Here is a 10,437-nt window from a genome sequence, read left to right as displayed (position 1 = left end):
TATCTAGCTATGGGCAGAAAGATTGAAAATATTGATTCACCTCCCCTCTCAGTATTATCTATTTATAATAGTATCCTCTACCTCAAACTCATCTGTCTGTGTTTTTATCTTTTTTGTGACCTTGGATGGCTGCTCCTAACTTTCCTATTCCTTGCTTTGTTTAGTAATGGCAACCTATTTAGCATTTGATAGTTTCTCTCTAATAGATGCAACTTTAGTTTCTAATCCTTTGACCTTAGCCTCAAGCTCCTCAATCTACTCCTTGTATACATGGCTTTTCCTAAGCTCATCCTCATAGAGATTCCTAACATTTATGTAATCATGAGAGGATTTGGATAGCATTATCTCTATCTCCTCTACCTTGGCCTCACTCATAAATGAAAAGTGTTTTATAGCCTTGGAGATCTCTACACCTGAGGTACCTTGTAGTGTCCATACTATCATGTTGCCTTGATTTGTGCTATGCACACCCATTAGTTTGGGCTAATTTTTGCAAGAGCCATACTCCATACTACCATAGACTTGGCATAATCTTGTATATAGATCCCCTATGTATTCCACTAGCCTCATATGCCTCATATGAAATGGCATTCTCTTGTCTCCTAATTTGGTCAAACATAAATGCTTTCTCCAAATCCCATCCTAGCACTAATAGCATCCCACTCCTCTATATAGATCCCTTGCCTCCTCAAGGGACATGACTTCACTTTCTAGATCATAAGCATGCAATTTTTCAACTAGCTCTTGCTTCTTCTCATCTGATTCACTCGGTTTCACCTTCAACACCAACTCAATTTATTTGACCTTATACAAGAAGCTCTTAAACTCAGTTGATTTGATGAACTCATCATCTTCTAGATAAATTATTAGGCTTGGATGATCCTATCATAACACCTTCTTACTACTAGTTCTAGGTTAGTCAATGTATTTTTAGCTGTATTAATTCTATCTTGTATGCAACTTTGTCTCAAGTCAAAAAAGTACGAACTTTTACCAGGCAGGATCTACAATGTCTTCTGTTTAACTTTTCTAGGGATGTGGATGAATTTTTTCCTCTTATTTCCCTTAGTGACCCATGATTCCTCAAGGGGCTCATCTTCTTTCATTTCCAACATAACATCAAGTTTAGGACTATCAAGATTCACTCCCTCTTCTTCCCCAAGTGGTTCCTCTGTCATTTGTGCCATAATTTCTGCATGGCCAACCACCATCTTTCTAATCCTTTATAGGTAGGGGATATCTAGGTAAAGACCTTTGAAATTAGGATCTAATATCTTCAACTCTCCCTCTACCCTCAATACATCATCAAACATTGATAATTTATTAATTTCCTACCCTTGAGAAATAATATTGGGAATGAGGTCTTCATGGGACAACTCCTTGGTACTAGGAAACACATAGTTTTTAATTTCTTTGAGGGTATTATTCATCTAATTATCAAGATCATACATCTTGTAAGGGCCAGTTGATAGATTGTAGTGGTGGCAGAAATAATGAGTTTGATCTAGGGCTTATTTTCCAATTGAATAGTCCCTCACCTTAAAAATCCTACATAAGAATGTACCTCTATCTACCTTAGGTCCTAGGTACTCTCTATTTACCATGAACAACTACCACATAAATTCAATGATGGCCATTCTAGGGGGAATTGTTTTGGAAATTTATGTGGGGGTTTGGGACAACCATAAACCCTCATTAATGAAAAGTTGGAAATAGGAAAATATCTCCCCAATTATGGTCTAATATTTTGTTTTTAGGGAGTAGGGCTAGTCTTAAAAGACTCTTCAAAACCTCAAGTTCCCTAAATTAACCTAAGTCTGACATTTTCATTATGATAGTACTAAAATTATTTAAAAATGGCATGGAATTAGAGTAATAGTAGGAGCTATCCCATACCTATGTCCACAGTTGAATTGGCAACTCTCCATCAACATTGGATGTGTTTTCAATAAAGTTTGGGCTTATATACCCCACATTCTTATACATGATTAGGTGAATTAGAAATGAGTAATGGTGAAATTTGAACTTCTCCATATCTCTACTATAGGCTAGTCTAATGTTCTCCTTTATCCTCACTAGAATATAATCAACATAGTCAGATTCTCCACCATGGTAGGAGTCTTTCACATCTCTAGAAATGATGAATTCTGCTCTATATACCATGTCAGTTCCATCTCTACCAACTAACTTGTGGACACCATACACATTTTTTACAAATTAATTCTTAAATTTGTCTAAAGGAATCATCATCTCCACCTTCTTGGGGTAATCACCCACCTTCTTTATGTCCATGGGAATATGTTGTAGCATTGAATTCCCTATGTAGGCTTTGGCGTTTCTCTCAAATTTTCTATGTAGGTTAACTATGTCTACTAGTTCACTCATGTCACTATCCAATCCAAATGCTTCAATAAAAGAGGCATGGTCTAGTGTGCATAAAATAGTTCCATCCCTTCTACAGAGTGACTTGGTGGTGAAATTATATGATTTTATTAGAGCCTTTACCAAATCTATGTTCCCAAAGACCTCTGGAAATATTAACTTTACTAGGTTATTCTTCCATAGATTGAAAATAGGGATCTTCTTTTCTCTATTGCAATGAAAGTATCTGAAAAGCTCATAACTAGTGACTCTAGGACATGTAGCATCTCTACAAAGTATGTAAGGGTCCTTGAACTCATGGTCATCTATAGAAATGACATTGGTGGATTTTGGGAATACATTAACCCATTCTTCCACAAACCTATTAGGTTTCTTCTATTTGGTTTCTCCTCCCATTGAAGTTGAGGTTTCTAAAACTTCCATGTCTAATGCTTGAATTTCCTCTACTTCCTTGTCAAACATTTTGTAAATAAATTGGAAATGCTCTGCAAATAGTTTTGAAGATAATAATTTGTTGACAATGAAAACTTTGTAACTTATTCAAAATCTCCAATCTCTGTAAATGGTAATCGAATACTAGATCATGGAATGTTTTATATTGAGCATACATTCATCACCCTTCTTTATGCATTGATACTCTACATGCTCAAGCTTTAAATTTATTATAGTTTTTCATCTCAAATGGAGTGTTGACATAACTATTCTAGCTTAGGCACTTTTGTACTTTACTCAAATTCCATTGGCTAGGGTTTCTTTTCATTATTCCAGGTCAGAAAAGAAAAGTCCACTTTTTCATTTCAAAATAGGGTTTACAATCTTACAATATACTAAAGAAAGAGTTCTTTATATCATCTTAGGTGATGTACTTTTGCTCTACAATCTTACAATTGTTCCAAATCAAACTCTTTATTGCATCATCATAAGCCTTAAAAATGGCCTCCATTGTTGTATGATACATTAATTACTGTGACATCAAAGCCTACCTTTAAGTCTCTTATAGTCTCACAAGACATGGTTTATACACATTGGCATACCATCTTATCTTTTTTTTCCTTTGCCTTATGATCTTACATTCATGACTTTGTGGACCACTTCATAACTTTTCCAGTTACCCTTCAAATCCTTACGATGTTATGAGCACACCTTTGGCTTAACATCATGTCTTTATTTTTTGTACTTTATGACCTCTTGCCTATAGTTAGTAAACCAACTTCATAGCATTGGAGGTTATCTTTAGTAGCTATTATTGACCGAAATCCACATGATAGTGGTTATTCTTCCTTTATTGTAGCCTTAGAAGCATCAATTTTCACCTTCATGATCTCACAATCTAGCCTTGCTTTGTAGTTTTGTAAATATTTGAATTTTCCCTTGTGATCATACAATCTATTTCTTTTCATAGCATCAAAAGATATAGCCTATTAAGTGCCTAAAAAGCTCATGCAAATGTGTCTAGCCCCACCTTATTGTATCATCTAATCCTTACGATCTTATGATCATCTCTTTATCATGTCATCAGATGCCCTAAAATTTAATTCCACGATCCTATGAGAATGACATTTTTTTATCTTCATAAGCCTTCTTAAAAACCTTCACGATGCCTCAATCTTCCCTTTGTCATAGGATTGGGAATTACTTAATCTTTTTCACATTTATGTCCTTGCGATCTTATGATCACCACTTTATTGCATGGTCATGAGCCTCAATTTCTACCTTTATGATCCTCTACAAGCCCTTATATCATAAGATTGGGAGAAGGATAATTTAAACTTATGACTAGATGCCTAACTCTTGATTGTAACATCATATCACATGATCTAATTGACATACAATCTCTTGCTTAGACTGAAACCTAGGGTAAGGGTAAAATTGATTGCAAATTTTAATAAAGAAATTTATGATAATGGTGAAGACACAACTTTAGGATACCACATTATTTCATTTAGAACAAGATTTACAACACTGGGATAGGGAAAAAATGACTAGGATAAGATTTTTTTGGAAACTGAAAATAAATGAAACACAAAACCCTAAAAATGCAACTTAGTTTAAAATATTTTCTCAATGAATTTTCAAAAATTAGCATAATGAAAATAAGGGCTATCTATGTAGATGCTATTACTACCACATGTTCATCACATTTCTTCTTTTGTCCAGATTACCCTTTAGTAGGTTGCACTTGTGCAACTATGACATAGTGAACAATATGTATCTAAGAAGTAGATCTTACTTCTATTATTCTCTCTAAAGGTGTTGCAATGGCAATATGAGTAGCAACCAATACCTCATATTTCCCACTACCCTTCATCTCCAAGGAGATACCCTTGATCTCATTGAATTCCTTCCATTTCATTCCTAATTACTTGAGAATAAACTCTATCTTCTTCTCATAAAATAAATGTACATTATAGAAAGACAAGGGACACACTGAATGAGAGCACCAATAGCATACTTGATTGCATCAAAATTCTAGGCTTGAATACATATTAAAATGAAGTATTTATAAAAGTCCACTTCCTTTCATGAATTTTTGGACATATTACTTTCTCCTTACAAAAATCATGCTAAAATTACTAATTTTAAGAAAACTATGTACAAATAAACTCGTAACTAGGTGTTAAGTAGGCATGCACACTTTATTTTATTCATTCATTGTTGTATGGGCCTTTAAATGACCTTAAAACTAACTAAGTAGAAGAATATGAGAGAAGAAAAGACTAGGAGCCTCAAGGACCTCTAAAAATGAAATCTTGGCCTCTTCTAGGCATCATGACAAGTTAAATATTTGCAAAAATACATTTTTAATGCATTAAAACCACTCAAAACTAAAACTAGTAGTTAACTATTAGGGCCACCACAAATCTCTCTGAATCATCACACATGTGCACCTAGGAGGTTGCAAACCTACAAACTATTGTGTCAAAATAGAACCTCTCTGCCAAAACTCAAAATTGCAAACCTAGACACGTGCACCTTGGATGCAATAGGGCCAAAACTGGTAGTTTCTTCTTGTGTCCCAAAAATTTAATTTTCAGCATCTGGGTCTTGTTGGTTTTCAACCAAAATGATGTTTGGATGGGCTTCCTTGAATTTTTCTATAAGTATGGTTTCTTTCCAAGGTTTAGGAAAACTAAGAACTTGATATTGGATTCTCACATCCCTGTAAAACTCCCTCACATCTTGCCTTATTGCTACAAAATTGTCCAATTTTGAGTTTAGCTCATTATGCACCTCTTTAGTCTTGAAAATTTGTCCAACATTATCTTCTAAGGCTACTACTTCAAATAAGGTTATAAACTATTAAACTACTACCTTTGTGGCACTTAGTTGTTCTCTAGAGTTATTGTTGAAAATATCTAGGCTTGCCACATTATAATAACTATTTGCTTCTATAATCTAAGTCTAAACTCTAGATTGTATCTCCTCATTGTCTTCATACAAAGCTAGCATGACTCTATTTCCACCTTGTATTCTTTCCATCCAATCATTGATCTTGTTTAACTCCTCTCTGAAATAAATATCTAGTAGCATCTAGTTATTTTAACCCTTTAGGGTCCTAACTACCTCTAAATCATTTGTACACCTCATCTATGAGCCCAAAATGATGGTTTACTATATTTTCCAAGTAATCTATATTCTTCCATATACTATGAAAAATGTGCATATTTTTTTCTATAATTTCTACCACTCTATCTTCAAAATTTTCATGCCATCTCATGCGTTTTTCCAAACATGAATCACTTGGTTGTGGGGCACGAGCTCAAATTTTGATGTAGATGATAATACTATTTCTACATTCTCAGGGTCAATGGGACACACTATTTCTCTAAAAGAAACCTAAGAACTTTGTTCTTCTTCTTTAGCATCTATATTTCCTCTATTTCAACATCTAACTATTTGACCAATTTAGGCCCAAATTTGTTGAGACTTTGCTTGTGTCCTTTTTTGGATTACCTAAAATAACTTCTTACATTTTGAAATCCTATGTAATTACAATATCTAGATTAGTATGTGGAGGAGGAATTGAAATATGGGCCACCATTTTCTCATGTCTATGCATCCACACAAAGGTCATCTAATTTGGATCCTTCATGGGTGTTTTTGTGGTAGTAATGGACTATGTAAGCATTTTTATTCCTTCTATCTTAGTCTTCTCATATCCCTTTCAATGGGCCGCCATTCTTCTAGAGAGCCACATTGGTGTTGTGGCTACTAAAGATATTTCTTGACTTGGTGATGCTAGGTCCACGATCACTAAGCCTCTCCCCATAAATGAGCTGGTGGTTAACTCTCATTTGGTTTCCATCTCTTTAATGGGAGTGGTGGTAACCATCATTTTCAATTTGGGTGAAGAGGATTTTTGGCTAGGTCCAAAGGTTGGCTCTTCATAATGTTTCTCTTCTTGTTCTCCTTCTATTTAAACTACATTCTCCTCTCCTTGCTCTAGAGTTGGATTCTCCTCTTCTATAAGAAGAGGCATGGATATTTCTTCTTCTTCTATAGGGGGAGGAGGAGGTATGCCAAGAGGTCCATTCGAATAAGCATCTAGTCAAAACTAGAAAGATCAAAAATTTCTAAGTTGCTTACTATAGTTTATTCAATCCATCCCTTTGGATATGTAATAAATTTTATTTGGATAGGTTGATCCTAAGTTGATGGGGGCATTAGGGTTTGTTTCTTTCTCCTTTCCTCCTCTATTGCTCGAGTTGCTTTGGTTCTCTTCTTTAGAGGAACATTTTCTTCTTCATTCTCTTGCTCATCCTCTACCCCTTCTAGTATGGTCTCAAGGATCAAGGGGTCTACTACTTTTTCTTCAATTTTTTCCCTCTTTTATCCAACTTCTAATTTCTCTATTCTACTCTTCTTTGGGATAGAGGGAGTGGCCCGACCTTGGGGCTTTCTGGGAGGTACCTCTTCTTTAGTTTTTGAGGCTTCTTCTTCTTACCTTTCCATTTTTCTCCCCTTTCAAAATATACTACATCTTATGCATGCCTATAGACTATCTCTAGGAGGATTGGGGACTTGGTAGGTAAAACAAGATATTCACCTTCACTTCCTTCCTCTTTTTTGGCCTAGCTGGTGCCTATAATGTGGGAAAGTTGGGAAGTGGGTCTAATTGGAAAGGATTCCTTATCCAATGCTTTTCCAGATCAATAACATGTAGAGCCATATGCATGATATCATCATTTTCTTTCTGGTCAACCTTAACATTGACCATTGGCTTCTCATGTATCATATCCCTATTATAAATAGGATCAAGGATGTTGAGAGTATCCTTATCCCATACCTCTAGGGGAATTTACCAATGTGATCCCCATGTCCTTTTTTCTCACCTCATAGTCATCAATGCAATTGAGTCAATGATCCTCCATTGCCAAGTCATGCATGAAATCCTTTCCTACCACATCTTGTAGCATGTTGATGTTATTAGAATATGGTCTAGTGAGGGGTAGTCCTCTAAAGCATATTGGTCCCACTTGACCCCATATGTTAAAATGTATTTATTTTCTTCACTTCATATAGGTTGATGGTTATTAGCTAGACCCAAGTCTTTATGTGCTTCTTCCTGACTTGATCATGGGTTGAGTCTAGTTGCCTAGTGATCTCCAAAAGAGTGAGCCTATCGAAAGGATAGCATGGGGGGTTCTTAAGGAAAAAAATGGATCTAACCATATAGATATAAGTGGATGTATTGAAATGGATAAAGAAACCCCCCACTTGGCTTACTCATGTAGTATCCTCTATAGACAACCCATTTGCATAGTTTTCCTCCACGAAATGGATTACCATGAAGATAAATGCATCATTCAAAATTTAGTACTTGAGGCTTCCCTCTTAGAGGTCTTTTTTTACTAGTTGTGGGTATACAATGTGTGGCCATGCATTTTCATCCTTGATACTACCCCTTTTGGTGTGTCCCAAGTACTACGGTAGTTGGTTTGTTAATAGATATACTATGTAGGAGGTCATCATACAAAATCTAGGATCAATTTGAATTGATACCATTTGATTATTTAGAGATTCACTGATAATTTTTCCCTAGTCAATCATGTTTACCCAAAGTGGACCATCCATGTCTCCAAGTGGCTTGGTACAAAAGTCCCATGAATCAACTTAGAAGCATGATACAATATTCAATGTCATATTTCATGTATCCATGGGTAAGGTCCACCTTCCTAGGCCTCCTATTATGGGGAGTGTGAGTAATTAGGTATTTCCTCTGTACAATATCCTCTACATGGGATTTATTTTCCCAGTACCATTAGTTGGCACTCTCATATAAGATATCATAGAACTAATTAGAAGGTTGAAAGAGAAATACCTTCTCTATGTTTTCAAGCCTAAGGTCTAGAACCAATTCTCCTGTGACATTTCTCATGGGCCTTTCATTAGACACATAATGATAAGAAAAGGTCATGATTAGCTCTGATGATTTCATTGAAGTAGGGTGAGAGAAAGTACTAACCAATCTATTTATGATCATTATGGTCATCATCGTCAATCACTCATGGGGCCAATCTTAGTGTCAGATTTTTAAATTTTTTTCAATAAATCAAGATTTCTTTGGCACACCTTGGAATCTTAAAGCCACTAATTAGGGTGATGTCATGGATGGTATAGACGATGAAGATGCCATGATTATCCACACAAGAGAGAAAGATCAATATCTACATGACAAGAAGAGAAAACAAACACTAAAAGACCCAAAAAAAACTATGTGAAATAGATATTTGGGGGCCTAAAATGAAAAAAAAAGTGGGAGGTACACATTTGCACACTCTATGCACTTATGGAGCTATGCAAGTGAATAGGGTGGACAAAATGCATAAGGTTGGGTTCTACACACCCATAGAGGTTGTGCAATTATACACATGTGCAGCTACATAAGGTACACAACTATATACCTTGGCTATGCACAAGTCAAAAGTGGAACAATGCTATGGAGGTGTGGGCCTTAAGGAGTTACATACACACACAAGTGTGCAAGGGGTGGAACTCCTAACTGAGGCTACATGAAAAAGGGGTGGATGTGGAGACTTTTCATACCTATGCACTGGGCCAAGGTGTGAAATGTATATAGTACACCAAGGTTTTCTACAAATCATGCATCTACACATGCATAGAAGCATATGTATACATGTCTTTACTTAGAAATTGTAGATGTAAGGGATGTACAAAAGTTGGGAAATGTAGAGGCTGAGGGTGCAAAGGTGCATAAAGAAGACTCAAAGGCTGAAAAATAAGGTTCAACTTGGAGGGGAGTGATGCAGGAGCATCCTGGCTATCATGTTATCCCACTAATTCTATTAGTTGCTACCAAGTTATAGACATTTCCTAGTTCTAGTAATTATTTAGTATTGACTGAGTTGAGTTTTTTGACATCGTGTTAACATATTGGTTAGTGTGTTATCCTTGTTCTTCCTAAGTGTTCAAATAGTTCACTAACATATGGGGAATTTTGTAATAGGACCTTGGATTCAACAAAATTTTATCAAAGAAGAGTTTTGTTTAGAAGTCCTAGCTTGTTGGTGAATTTGGTGTAGGGTGGCAGATCTTTGGATTTGGCCTGCACTTGTAGAGGACTCATTGTTTGATCATTATTTGTGTAAATATGGTTCATGGAAAGAGAGATGTGGATCCATAATTCTTTAACATGTGGAGGAAACTTGCAACTAGAGTAGAAGCTATCAAGGTAGCATAAGATCATGAAAGACATCTTGATGATGTTGAGAGTGATGAGTATGATTCTTTTCGAGATGAATTACATGAAAGGATTGATGATTTGGAAGAGAATGATTTGAGTTGGCATGTGAGGATTAGAAAGAAGGTTGTTTGGCTAGTTAAAGAGATTATGAAGAGAAGAAGATAGATCATGGGAATTTCATGATGATTTTATTAGAGTTGATGAAGTATCTTTTGGTTTTCATGAGTACATAGATAAATCTAATATGGAAATTATAGGGCATCTTGTTGTGTGCAATGAGATTGCTGAAGAGGATAGTTTTTCTTATTTGATGAAAAATTAGATATTGTTATTGTTCAAGATGATGTTAA

Source organism: Cupressus sempervirens, chromosome 11 (assembly GCF_028749045.1).
Source record: "Cupressus sempervirens isolate cs-2001-9-10 chromosome 11, ASM2874904v1, whole genome shotgun sequence".
Classification (NCBI taxonomy): Eukaryota; Viridiplantae; Streptophyta; class Pinopsida; order Cupressales; family Cupressaceae; genus Cupressus; species Cupressus sempervirens.
This window is presented reverse-complemented; position numbering follows the sequence as displayed.